Raw genomic sequence first — 13,422 nt, 5'->3', positions numbered from 1 at the left:
GAAATTAATGTGATACACCACATAAACAGAATGAAAGACAAAAACCACATGATCATCTCAATGGATGCAGAAAAGATATTCAACAAAATTTAATACTATTTTATTATTTTTTTAAAAAATGGAAAACTAGGAAATTGCCTGAACATAATAAAGTCCATTTATGAAAATTTCCCATATAAACTCAGTGTTTAAAACTGAAAGAATTTCCTCTAAGATCAAAAGCAAGGCAAGGATGCTCACTCTCACCACTTCTGTTCAACATAATATTGGAAGTTTTAACCAGAGCAATTAGGCAAGAAAAAGAAATGCAAAGCAACCACATCGGAAAGGAATAAGTAAAATTATGTCTATTTGCAGATGACATACTATATGTTTTTTCAAAACTTAAAAACTCCTCCAAAAACCAGTTAGAAATAATAAACTGGCTGGGCACAGTGGCTCACCCCTGTAATTTCAACACTTTGGGAGGCCGAGGCAGATGAATAGCCTGAGGTCAGTAGTTTGAGACCAGCCTGGCCAATATAGTGAAACCCAATCTCTACTTAAAAAAAATACAAAAATTAGCTAGGTGTGGTGGTGGGTGCCTGTAATCCCAACTACTTGGGATGCTGAGGCAGGAGAAATGCTTGAACCTGGGAGGAGGAGGTTGCAGTGAGCCAAGATTGCAGTGCCCCTGCACTCCAACTTCAGTGACACAGGGAGACTTCATCTTAAAAAAAAAAAAAAAAAAAAAACATGGAAAACTCAGTGTCATCTCAATACACCAACAATGAACAATCTCCAAAGGAAATTAAGAAAACAATCCTATCATAACACTCTCAAAGAAAAAAAATTAAGAACAAACTTAACCAAGAGGCAAAATACTTGTACACTGAAAACTACAAAATATTGTTGAAAGGGATTAAAGCAGACACAAAAGAATGGAAAGATATTATGTTCATGGATTGGAAGAGTCAGTAGCATTATAATTTCCATACTACCCTGTGATTCACAGAGCTAATGCAATCCCTATCAATGTCCCAATGGGACTTCTCACAGAAATAGAGAAGTGAGAAAACATTCTCAAATTCATAGGGAATCTTGAAGAACCCTGAAGAGCAAAAACGATCTGGTGAAAGAAAACCAAAGATGTGTTACAAAGCTGCAGTAATCAAAACGGTATGATATAGGCATAAAGACAGAATACGGACCAACGGAACAGACCAGAGAACCCAGAAATAAGCCCTCAAGGTGTGGTCAAAGGAACAGCGTGGTGTTCTTCAAAAACTCCCCGTGATCCGGCAGTCCCACTTCTGGGTATTGATGCAAAAGGACTGATGGCAGCGTCGCAGAGAGATATCTGCACGCCCTTGTGCCCCGCAGCCTCGCTCGCCGAGACCAAGAGGCGGCGCAGCCTGATGTCCTTCGAAGGGTGAGTGGAGAGAGACGGTGCGGGTTACACACGGCAGAACCCTCTTCAGCCTCCAGGAGGAAGGACATCCTGCCGTGAGCTACGACACCGGTGAATCCTGAGGATACTATGCTCAGTCGATACCAGGCACAAAAAGACAAACACAGCACGATTCCACCCACGTGAGATTCCTCAAGCAGAAAGAATGGCTGTTGCCAGGGACGGGGCGGGGAAAGGGGAGCGGCTCCACGGATAGAGAGATTCCGTTTTGCAAGATGAAAACGTTCTAGAGACTTTGTGCACCAGGGTGTGCGTTTGGTTAATGCTGCCGTATTTCCACGTAGTAAAAAAGGGGAAGATGAAAAATTTTATGTTATGTGTCTTTTACTACAATTAAAAAAAAGCAACCTCCAGAGAAGAAAGCCAGGCAGGAATGGGGGAGCCGAATCCCATAGCCTGGGAAGATGTCCTGGCCGAGAGGCCCTGCCCCGACCCTGGAATCTCAGCTCTGTGGGCCCTCGAATCCCCACGACCACCTGAGCCCCTGGGGTGGGCTCCATCGCTGTTACCAAGGTCTCTAGGATGCACTCGGCCACTCAGACCCTACGAGGGAGCCCAGCCCGGACCTTCCACTGGCAAACCCAGCTCCCCTGCTGCCCCCAGCCCTGGCCTCACAGGACCCCAAGAGCCCCTCCTGTGTGGACCAAGAGGCCAGCGTCTGAGGCTCAGGTCATCAGTCACCGCTGCAAAGACAGAAGGAGCTGACGAGGGCCACGTGCAAAGACAGAAGGAGCCGATGGGAGCCACGGGAGCCCACCCTGCCCTTCTCATCAGAGGCTTAATGAGCCACACACCTTGAGATTCCATTTCAGTGAATTATCAGCAACTAATCAGAGGGAGTAATGGCCAAGACCACCCGGCACACAGTGATTAGATAAACACGCTGGGAGAGGGGACGGACGGAGCTCTGCCCCTGTGCAGCCCCCAGAGCTGGGCTGCCATCAGAAATGGCGAGAATTGCAGTGGAAATGCTGCCCTTGACCCTGCCTGGACCCACGGGTGTGGGGTGTGGACCCACGGGTGCTGGGTGTGGACCCACGGGTGCGAGGTGTGACACGGAAAGTGGGGACAGGAGGGCAAGTGTCCTAAACGTAGAACAGGCCTGGTGCCTTCCCTGCTCAAAGGCCTCAAGGTTTCCCTGCATATTCAGAACACAAGCTGGGCCTGAGCCTGGGACAGAGCTCTGTGCAGGCCCCGCACATTCGGCTGCTCTGATGTCCTGAATTCATGTCCCCCGCCCCCTCCAGCAGCTGCCCCTGCTGTGCCTGGAACACGCCGAGCTCCCCTGACCTCAGGGCCTTCACCCGTCCCCACTGCCAGGAAGGCCCAGGTCACATCAGGGTCACATCTTCATATAACACAACCACGTGAGGCTGGGCACTGCTGCTCACGCCACTGAGGATTTTCTTGATTATTTTGAAGCCCCGCAGTGAATCTACCCTTTTACCTGATCGGAAATCTCTCCCACTGACACAGAGCCACCCCAAGACACACGCGGGAGGTGGTCCTGGAGCCCGTTGTCCGACCAGCTGGAGGGACGAAGCTGCAGGACAGGGGCCCGCGCGTGGCCTCCCCACGCTCCTTCCCACTCAGCCCACGTACCACAGTCCAGACCCCACACCTCGCCCTCCGCTTTCCTTGTTCTTCCCACAAGACCGGCCTCTCCTGCCCCTCCCCGACCTCCAGCCCTGCTCAGGGTTCAACACCGCCCTCCGCATCCTTCCATTTTCCCCTCCTTCCTCCCTGGGTCCTCGTCATCCACAGCGGACGCCTCTCAGTCGCCGCCCCCGACCCAGCCAGCAGCCCACGTCCCGTGAAGGCCCTGCTCCCGGACCCCAGTGACACACATCCTCCCGCCTCGCTCCCTCTCCTCGGCCCCTCCCAGGAGCCCCTTCCCGGCGTCATCTCTTGGTTCCAGCTTCTTCCACCAAACCCTGAACTCCACCCAGAGCAGAGCTGGTGCCTGCTCCAGAGTCATCTGGTCCACCCGCGTCAGCCCCTGGGGCCACCCCTGCTGGGCAGCCACATCCCTAGTGGGGAGCGCATGGTTGGCTCATCTGGAACACGTGGCTTGCTCTACGTGAGGGGGGATTGGGTCTGGGGTCTGTAGGGGTTTGGGTCCCAGGGTGGCAGCACCTGACTGACCCCACATGCTGGCCACCAGCCACACGGGCCACCAGACGACTGCAGTTCCTCCCAGGCTGTTCTGTTGTCATCTGTGAGGCCGTGCCTGGGAAGCGTCAATGATCACAGATGGGGCACCTGTGCCATCCTGTCCCCACATGTGGCCACGTGTCCTCTGTGCAGAGCTGGGGGTGTGGTGCCATGCTGTCCCCACGTGTAGCCGCGTGTCCTCTGTGCAGAGCTGGGGGTGTGGTGCCATGCTGTCCCCACGTGTGGCTGCGTGTCTTCTGTCCTCTTGTGGCCACTCCTGGACGGTCAGGCCCTGTGTTCCAGGCAGCTTCGACCATGACTGTCCAGGGTGCTGCCGTCATTAACCCAGCCTAAGAGCAATAAGCCCGCCTGTGCTGGTGTGAGAATGTGTGGGTTGCCATGTGCCAGTCACTGTGGCACCAGCGCCTGTGACTTCAGGTCAGATGAGTGTCTGCAGAAGAGTGAGCAACATCAAATAGTCAGGGGCACAGGGCACCTGCAGAGGTCAGCTTCCGCCTTGTCCTCTGAGGTCAGCCTCTGCCTGTTCCTCTGCAGGGAAACCTGTGAGGCTGTCCTGGGTCCCACAGAGCTCACAGTCACCCTGGGAAGCAGGCAGGAGACCTTTGCATCTGGGAGAGTCCTGTAAGAGGCCCCCTGGGGACTCACATGGGACATTCAGTCCAGAAATGGGGCATCCAGCAGCCAGGCTGAGCCGGGACCCTGAGAGAAGAGACAGCTGTCCCTGGGAGTCCCACACTGTGGCTGCTCCATCCACCCGCCAAGCAGAGCCTCCCAGACCCGCTCACAAGGAGCTCTGCTCTTCACTACTTTAATGCAACCTGGCGCCATCCCTGTGGGTGATCACTAGTAGAGCAAAGCCAGGCAGGGAGACCACAGGGCGGGGAGTTTCTGCAGAAGACACTGGAACCAGGAATGTACCCAGGATGCCAGGAATGTGAATTGTCACTTCAAAGGGAAGGCACAGGCAGCCCAGCAACAGCAGCGGCCGACGGGAGCTTGTGGCGAGCCCGCCTCTCCTCCACGTGGCGGGAGACCCCAGAGGAGAGGCCCAGGGTCTGGGCGCCCCGGCACCGAGAGAAAGATGCCCACATGGGCGGGTCCCCAGGGGTGTGGACAGCAGGGTCCCCATGCTAACCTCGCAGGATGAGCTGGATTCCAGCTCCTCAAGGAAAGCTTTAAGCTCATCCCGTTTCTGAGCAGGTGCGAGCCAGTCCCCGGGACGGGACGCTTTGATCAGTTCCCTGCTCTCCAGAGGAGGCGGGTGGGGACGGAGGAAGACAGCGGCCCCTCCCCGCTCCCTGCACAGCCCCAGACCTTCCAGCCAGATGCAGCGCTGGACTGGAGTCTGATAATGATGACAACGCTAATAATTACTAGCATTAAGAATCAACAGACAGGGAGGCAGTGAAATGCAGGCCTGGGGGGCTGCGGCACAGAGTCCAGGAGAGGCCAGCCCGGCCCTGCCCCTCAGCCCGGGGGACCTTGGCCAGTCCCCCAAGGTCAGCCCTTCTGTTGGGTTCCATCACCTCTAAATGGCACCTCCCAGGGAAGCACGAAATGAGAAAACGCCCTTAAAACCCTGAGCACAGATGGCTCCTGCCTTGGGGCTCTGAGCTGTTGCCACCCTTATCCTGAGGCAGCCGGCGGGGCGGGGTCTTCACCAGCCTGGGACCCCGTGTGGCCCATATGGTGCCCTGTGAAATTCTGTCTGTCGCCCATAGTTCAAAGTCGGGATGTTCCAGGGAAAAGCTGGATTTCCATCTCCTCCTTGAGGGGAGCGGAAAGGGAGAGGAGGAGAGCCCGGGAGGGGAGGGAGGGGGATGGGAGGGGAGGGGGAGGGGAGGGGGGAGGGGAGGGGAGGGGAGGGGAGGGGAGGGGGGAGGGGAGGGGAGGGGAGGGGAGGGGGAGGGGGGAGGGGAGGGAGGGGGGAGGGGAGGGGGAGGGGAGGGGAAGGGATGTGTAGTGGCATTTTGTGTTATGTTGTGGCGAGGCATGCGGTGTGGTTTTGTGTTATGTTGTGGTGTGTGGTGCTGTTTTGTGTTATGTTGTGGTGTGGTGTGTGGTGATGTGTTATGTTGATGGTATGGTGTGCAGTGTTGTTTTGTGTTATGTTGTGATGTGTGGTGGTGTTTTCTGTTATGTTGTGGTGTGGTGTGTGGTGGTGTTTTGTGTTGTGGTGTGGTGTGTGGTGGTGTTTTGTGTTGTGGTGTGGTGTGTGGTGGTGTTTTGTGTTGTGGTGTGGTGTGTGGTGGTGTTTTGTGTTATGTTGTGGTGTGGTGTGTGGTGTGTTTTGTGTTGTGGTGTGGTGTGTTGTGGTGTTTTGTGTTATGTTGTGGTGCGGTGTGTGGTGGTGTTTTGTGTTATGCTGTGGTGGGGTGCGTGGTGTTGTTTGTTGTGTTGTGGCGTGTGGTGTTGTTTTGTTATGTTGTGGTGCAGTGTGTGGTGGTGTTTTGTGTTATGTTGTGGTGTGGTTTGCCATGGTGTTTTGTGTTATGTTGCAGTGTGTGTGGTGCTGTTTTGTGTTATGTTGTGGTGCAGTGTGTGGTGTTGTTCTGTGTTATGTTGATGGTATGGTGTGTGGTGTTTTGTGTTACGTTGTGGTGCAGTGTGCCGTGGTGTTTTGTGTTATGTTGTGGTGTGTGTGGTGGTGTTTTGTGTTATGTTGTGGTGTGGTGTGTGTTGGTGTCGTGTGGTTGTTGTGTTGTTACGTTGTTGGCGTGTGTGTCTCTGTCCACACTGGGCAGATGGTCCTCGGGATGCTCCTGCTCCCCCACCCCCACTCCCAGCGTCCCCAGCCTCTGCTCCTGGGAACCGTCCAGGCTGGACCTGGTGTGGTGGGAGCCGAGTCTGGCCCGTCCCAGCGGACGCCCGGAAGGTGGGCTCGTTCCCTGGAGAGCCCCGTCCTGGTCTGTGGGTTCCTGGGTGGGGCCGTGCCCAGCGCTGGGAGGTGAGCAGGGCCTGGGGCTGGCGCAGCCCTGCGTCCCCTCCACCTTCGTCCCACCCGTGGGCCCCAGGGCTCCCCTCCCGCCCAGAGCTCGGGGTCAGTCGCCGCCACCTGGATTTCTGCCTCTCGGCTCCAGAACTCCGTCCTTCCGCCTGTGGATGAGAAATTCAGTGCCAGGCCCTGGAAGCCATCGCTGCCAACATGGCGAGTGTCCCGCACACGGGGCTGCAGCGGGCACACTCCTGCCTGCCAGGGAAGGGCTCCTGCCACCCGCAGGGTGTGACTCCGGCACTCACGCGGGGGACCCCCACCCAGGGCTGGGGAGACGCTGGGACCTGCACTGACCCTCAGTGCCCGAGGACGTCTGAGCCCCTCTGGAAGGAGACGGGGAGCTGCCCAGGCCCCAGCTCTGCCGAGGGTGAGGATGGGCTGCGGCTGGGCAGCGTCCTCCTTGTGGGGCTGACGTGGAGGATGGTGACGACGACACTGAGCTCACAGCGTGGCCAGCACGGATCTCAGCAGAGCCGGACACCTGGGTGTGAGCCTGGCTCTCTGTCTCCCTCCCAAGCACCCTGGGAAAGGTATCCAGCCTCCTGTGCCTCAGTTTCCTGCTCTGTAGAATGGGAATCACAACGACGGCGCTGTCCCATTAGGATGAGGCTGCTGGAGCACTCAGCGCTGTGACTTACTTTGTCTCTCCCTTGAGTCCTGCACAGATGCGTCTGACGGTCAGAGGCTCCCTCCGTGCCTGGAAGCCCTGCAGTCGGGCTGCAAGGACCTCGAGATTCTTAATTTTCTGTTTTGGGCTTTGTGAGTGAAGTTCCATGGAGCTTGCCCCGGGTGTTTGGAACCCTGGGTCTCTCAGTTTCCCCCCTTACCCACTGAGCACTGAGACCCCAGCCCTGCCCAGCCTCCCCTCATGCAGTGACCAGGCTAGTCGAGGGAGCCCACATCCCACCCTCCATCCCTGGCAGGGGGCTGGGTCGGGCACCAGGAGGGCTGGAGTTGGCGTGTGCCATGTGGCCACAGAGGGTCCATCCGCGCCCCACACTGGGGGCTGGGGCTGATCCCTGCACCTCTCCTGAGGACATCTGTATTCCCGCCTATTACGTGACTGGCACTGGGCTAGGTTTGCTGTTGCCTCGTTTCATGCTTACCCTCCAGGGGCACAGATGCACCTGCGTGACACCAGGGACACCAGGGCTCAGTCCCAGGCTCGCCAGACTCAAAAGCCCAGGCACCAGCCTCCAGCAGACCCTGCCTCTGAGTCCAGGAGGGACCCCCAGACCCCAAGGGTGCAGCAACCAGGGGACCCTATGGAGCGGTCTCAGCTGCGCCAGACCCTAGGCCTCAGGAGGGAACGGGCCACGTGGGAGCACTGCTGACACCTGGCGTGTCCCCTGCCTGCCCCTAGAGAGGGCCCGGCTGGGATTCAGCACCGGACTAAGCAGGGAAACCTCTCCTCACAGGAAAAGAAATCTCCATTTCTACCGATGGACGTTCTGTGCAAGTCACCCTGAAAATTCATGGAGGCAGTCTGCTCCAAAACCGATTTTCTGCTCCATAGCATCTGCCTTCGGAGAATCTCCAGCAACAAGGAATGAGGGGCAGATGTGGCAGGCACCGGACACGCTGTGATCTTGAGGGGGGAGCCGGAAGCTGGGAGATGGAGAAAGGGAACAAGAAAAACAGAAGCACAGAACCCCATCCTCCTGAGACCCCGCCGTGGGTAGTGTCCCCATGTGGCCTTGAGCACAGAGTCTGTGTCCCTGATGCTGAGGCCACAGGTAATGATGTGTGGGCTCCTATGGGGCAGGACTGACCCCGTGACACCTGCGCCCATTTTCTAGGTACCTGAGGCTCAGGAAGCTGAAGGAGACTGAGAGTGAATGCTAGACACAGCGCGGGGTCCCTGCACACTGTGAAGTGGCGTGCACCCCGGCAGGTGGTGGGAGCGCCTTTGCCGCCCTCACCTGCTTCTGCTCCTCGCAGGGTGAGGGGCGGCCGCTCCTTTCTCCAGAGCCCCCTGCAGCCCCTGATGGGTCAGGCCTCCTGCACTGGGGGTTCTGGGAGCATCTGGGGCCGTGGGGGCCGCAAAAGGCTGAGCCTCCCTCCTCCTCTGCCTTTCATTAGAAAACCCGAACAGCCACATATTTCATTTGAGAAATAAATATTCATTAAAACCACATAATATGGATGTATGGTTGTATTTGAGGAGAAATTAAAGGAATAAATAACCCATAAGTCTTTGAACATGTTGTCCTTAGGTAGAAATATCTCCAGGTTTTATATGGGCACCTACTGAATTATTTAAGTTAGTTAAGCTTAGATGTTAAGAAAGAGTCAAAATGGACCTAGTGCCAGCATTCTTATTTCTTATTAAGATCAAAAGTTTATGCAAAGTGTATGGATTGATTGCTCTAATGAGAGTTCAGTAGAGTCGGGGCAAATAACATTTTAAAGCAAATTTCAGGGAGATTCTGCAAATCTCTGACATAAATCACCAAGGCTCTCCGGGGAACAGATGGCCCCTCACCGTCCCGTCTGCTGTGGTCCCGGGATGCGGGCAGTCACTGCGGGATTGCAACCCTGGAGCACTGGGGAATTTCACTAAAGCCCTAGGAAGGGCTGAATCCTGGGTCCCCATGGGGTCAGAGCAGACACCTGGAGGGGGCTCTTGTCTGCACATTACAAGGGCGGCCCCTGCCTCACCCCCAATCCCAGGCAGAGGCTCCTAAAGGGCAGCGCTGGGCAGGAGGTGGGGGTGGGTGGGGAGGTGGGAGTGGGTGGAAAATGGCTTTCACCCCCGGGAGAGCTCATTCCTGGGCGTCAAGCTCAGGTGCCCCTGGAGGGTTTCCAGGATCAGGCGCCTGAGGGATCCTGAGCCTCACGTCAGACAGAGCCTACTCCCAACCCTGATGAAACTGACCCCCAGCAGGAGAAAGCCTGAGCAGGTCCTCAGAGCCCAGACACCGCCTCCTGTCAACTCATGTGTGTCTGGAGGGCTTGGGGTCTCATCCACACCCATGGGCTGCAGCACCCAGCCATGTCCTCCTGTTATCCCCAGAGATGTGGCATCTGGGGGACCCACTCCTCTGAGGTGCCCCGAGCATAAGCCCTGGGTGAAGCTCTTGCTGGCTCCTCTCCTTCAATGCTGGAGGCCGGTCTAAGAGACCAAGAGTGTCCTGGGTGGGAGGGGACAGAGCTCGGCTGAAGAGAAGAGCCTGGCCTGGGGGGAGGGAGCCCCTCTCCTTTCCCTCTCCTTCTCCACACACTGTGGGTGCCCTGAGTGGCTGGCAGTTGTCTGAGGGCTTGCGAAACTTTGGACTGACCCACTCTGCCCCATCCTGGAGCGGATGGTCCTTGGAGCCTTTGTGTCTGTTTCAGGAACTGGTCTGCCCAGACTGTCCATGTCTCTGCTCCGAGGCTGTCAGACAGACAAGCAGCAGCGCCTTGAGGCTGTGTTGTGGCCCTGCCTGAGGGTGACCTCACACATGCTGGTGTGAGCTATGGGGAGAAGGTCCGGCTTGGAGCTGCAGACTACCCCTGAGAACACGCCCGAGCTGTCAGCACCAAAAAGCAAGCCGGTTGCCATAGGGATCCCAGCGCTTTTCCCGTTTGTTGTGGACACACGGCCCTCACTGTGGCATCCACATCAGGGAGCTGCCAGGGCAGTGGGACCCGACGGGGGTGAGATTGGGGTGCATGGGTGCTCTCATATCCTGGGTGACTGTACACCAAGTGACCTTGCTGTATCTCAAAACCTAAGCACAACCATCAAAGCTACAACTACAATAGCCACACAAAATCAACCAGGAGGCCCTCTGGTTCCTGCCAGGATGGAGCAGTGCTGCCCTCCTGGTGCCTCCCGCTCTCAACGAAGTATCCCAGGCACCACTCAACGAGCGCAGGAGGACGCTGAAGCCTGGGGAAAGGCAAGCCTGGGGCCTGGGATGGAAGGAACCACAGGCCTGGAGTCCTCTGGACTCCAGCTGCTGCCTCCCCCACGGGCCTCCCCCCACCTCCCCCATGCAGCCATGGGGCAGAGCAAACCCCCTGGGCCACTCAAATCAGATGTCAAGTGACCATTTTGGCAGCTCAGATGGGAACCATTAGAGGTGAAAGGAGTTTCTGCCAAATGTTGTTTGTCTTTTGCGCGCTAATCAGCTGTAATTGTTAGGTCCCCATTTGTCATGCAAGGAGAGAACAGAGTTCCCACCCTGAAGCCTGGAGCCTGCTGCTCCCCAAGGCAGCACCCCCACTGGGGCTGGGGTTCAGGAAGCCAGTGCTTTACTGTTCCCACCTCAGGGTGCTCTGAGGCAGGAGGCCTGCTTTGCATTCTGGAAACCTCTCAGCTTCTCTACAAAGGAGCTCCATTCCTCCTTCCTGATGTCCCAGCTCCTCCTCCTCCTGCAGCAGCTAAGCCAGCAGTTACAACAGCAGAGGTGACGCTGGTGTCCTGAGTCCCCGGGCTGAGCCGGAGGTGACCCCCAGCAGAGCAGAGGTGACGCTAGTGTCCTGAGTCCCCAGGCTGAGCCAGAGGTGACCCCTCAGCAGAGCAGAGGTGACGCTGGTGTCCTGAGTCCCCAGGCTGAGCCGGAGGTGACCCCTCAGCAAAACAGAGGTGACGCTGGTGTCCTGAGTCCCCGGGCTGGGCTGGAGGTGACCCCACAGCAAAGCAGAGGCCCCAGGGAGGCCATGCCCACCAGGGCTGAATGTCTTCAGTGCAGCTCATCTGGTGAGGGGTGCAGGTACAAACAAGAATGACACAGCTTCCACCCCACAGTGGGCCCTGAGTTCATGGGGTCGGGGCAGCACTAAGGACGGGAGCTGTGGGAACAGAGGTGGCCTCCTGAACATTGATGCTGGAGCTGGCCCTAACTCCCTTCCTCATGGGAAAGGAAAATTTCCTGGGTCCCCCAAATCACTAAGGAAAACTCAAGCTGGGAACTGCTTAGGGCAAACCGGCTTCCTATTCTGTTCAAAGTCACTCCTCTGCTCCCTGAGATAGATGCATATCTGATTTGCCTCCTTTGGAAAGGCTTATCAGACACTCCAAAGAATGCAACCATTTGTGTATCACTATCTGTGACCTGGAAGCTCCCTCCCCACTTCCAGTCTGCTTGCCTTTGCTTCAAGTTGCCCTACCTTTCCAGACTGAGCCATTGTACATCTTACACATATTGACTGATATCTCACGTCTCCCTAAAATGTATAAAACCAAGCTGTTAGGCTGGACGCGGTGGCTCACACCTGCAATCCCAGCACTTTGGGAGGCTGAGGAGGGTGGATTACGAGGTCAAGAGATTGAGACCATCCTGGTCAACATGGTGAAACCCCGTCTCTACTAAAAATACAAAAATCAGCTGGGCATGGTGGCGCGTGCCTGTAATCCCAGCTACTCAGGAGGCTGAGGCAGGAGAATTGCTTGAACCCAGGAGGCGGAGGTTGCAGTGAGCCGAGATCGTGCCATTGCACTCCAACCTGGGTAACGAGAGTGAAACTCCGTCTCAAAAAAAGAAAGAAAACAAACAAACAAACAAAAAAACCAAGCTGTTCCCTGACCACCCCGGGCAATGCTGCCAGGACCTCCTGAGGCTGTGTCATGGGCGCATCCTCAACCTTGGCAAAGTAAGCTTTCTAAATTAACTGAGAACTCTCTCAGATTGTCCAGGTTCATACCCCAGACACGGGCAGGTCCCTTCCCACAGGCAGAAGACGCAGCTTGAAGGAAGAGCAGAGAGCCCACCAGCTTCCCTCCCAGGGCCCTGGACCAGGCCTGCCCCACTTGCCAGTCCTTGGGCTCAGACCCCTGAGGGCAGCTCATGGCATCCCTGCCCGGGGGTCCTTGTTAGAAACAGATGCTCAGTGCCACAAAGAAAAATCAGCACTGAGACAAAGGGTCTCTCAGCAAGGCAATTTTGCTTTCTGCAGAAAAGGTGCTCCCGTTAGCCATCATGCCACAAGAGTACAACAAAGGAAAAGCAGACATATTTATCCCTTGTGCATTTGGGGTCATCCCTCCTGCTGTGTCTGATCTTCATTGGCTGAAGCCAGACCTCACAATCTAAAACTGAACCTGGTTGGCTAATAACTTAAAACTTTCTTGAGCAGGTAAAGGCAATGAAGTACAGAAGGAAAAGAAGAAGTCTAAATAAGGAAGGGACAGGAAGTTGCTTGCAAAAGGACTTAGAAAACTCAGCATAAATATCTTGGTTAAAGTACAAGGACACAGAATGTACTGCACACCTGTGAGCATGTCTACAGCCACATAGGATAGAGCTTAACAAAGAGTTATTAGCAAAAGCCAAGACAGCTTCGAAGAAAGTCTTTAAAACAAACGATCATGTCTAACCTTAGGGTTTATTATTTAACAAGAAAGGAAACTTGGAAGAGGAACTTTTCTGCTTCTTATAGTCCTCAAGGGCAGGCTGTGGGAAGCAGCTGGAAGCCCTAGCCATGAAGTCCTGTCCTGGAGAAAGGGGACTCATTCTCAGCTTCTGGAGAAGAGCACATCTCCCCATGCGTAGCATCTGTCACAGCAGGCTCTCGCCTTGGGTCTGTGTGGACAACTGGGTCTCACTTCACCGTGTTGATTAAGTGGGTGAGGCTCCCAGAGATGGAGAATCTCAGCTTCGTGGGGACAGGAGTGCAGAGAGCCTCACCTATTACAGCCAAGCCACCGAGACAGACCAAGCCAAGCCACACCAGAGGCTCAGAGGCAGGAGGCTGGGTGGCTGCCTGTTTTCTGAGGGAAAAAAATTGGTCTGAAATAGGTTCACAGTCAGGAAGAGTCCTGGACTGAGGTCTGAAGACCTAGGGTTCATTTCCGTCTCCAAAATCTGAACCTAGG

This window comes from Saimiri boliviensis, chromosome 7 (assembly GCF_048565385.1).
Source record: "Saimiri boliviensis isolate mSaiBol1 chromosome 7, mSaiBol1.pri, whole genome shotgun sequence".
In the NCBI taxonomy this organism is placed as follows: domain Eukaryota; kingdom Metazoa; phylum Chordata; class Mammalia; order Primates; family Cebidae; genus Saimiri; species Saimiri boliviensis.
This window is presented reverse-complemented; position numbering follows the sequence as displayed.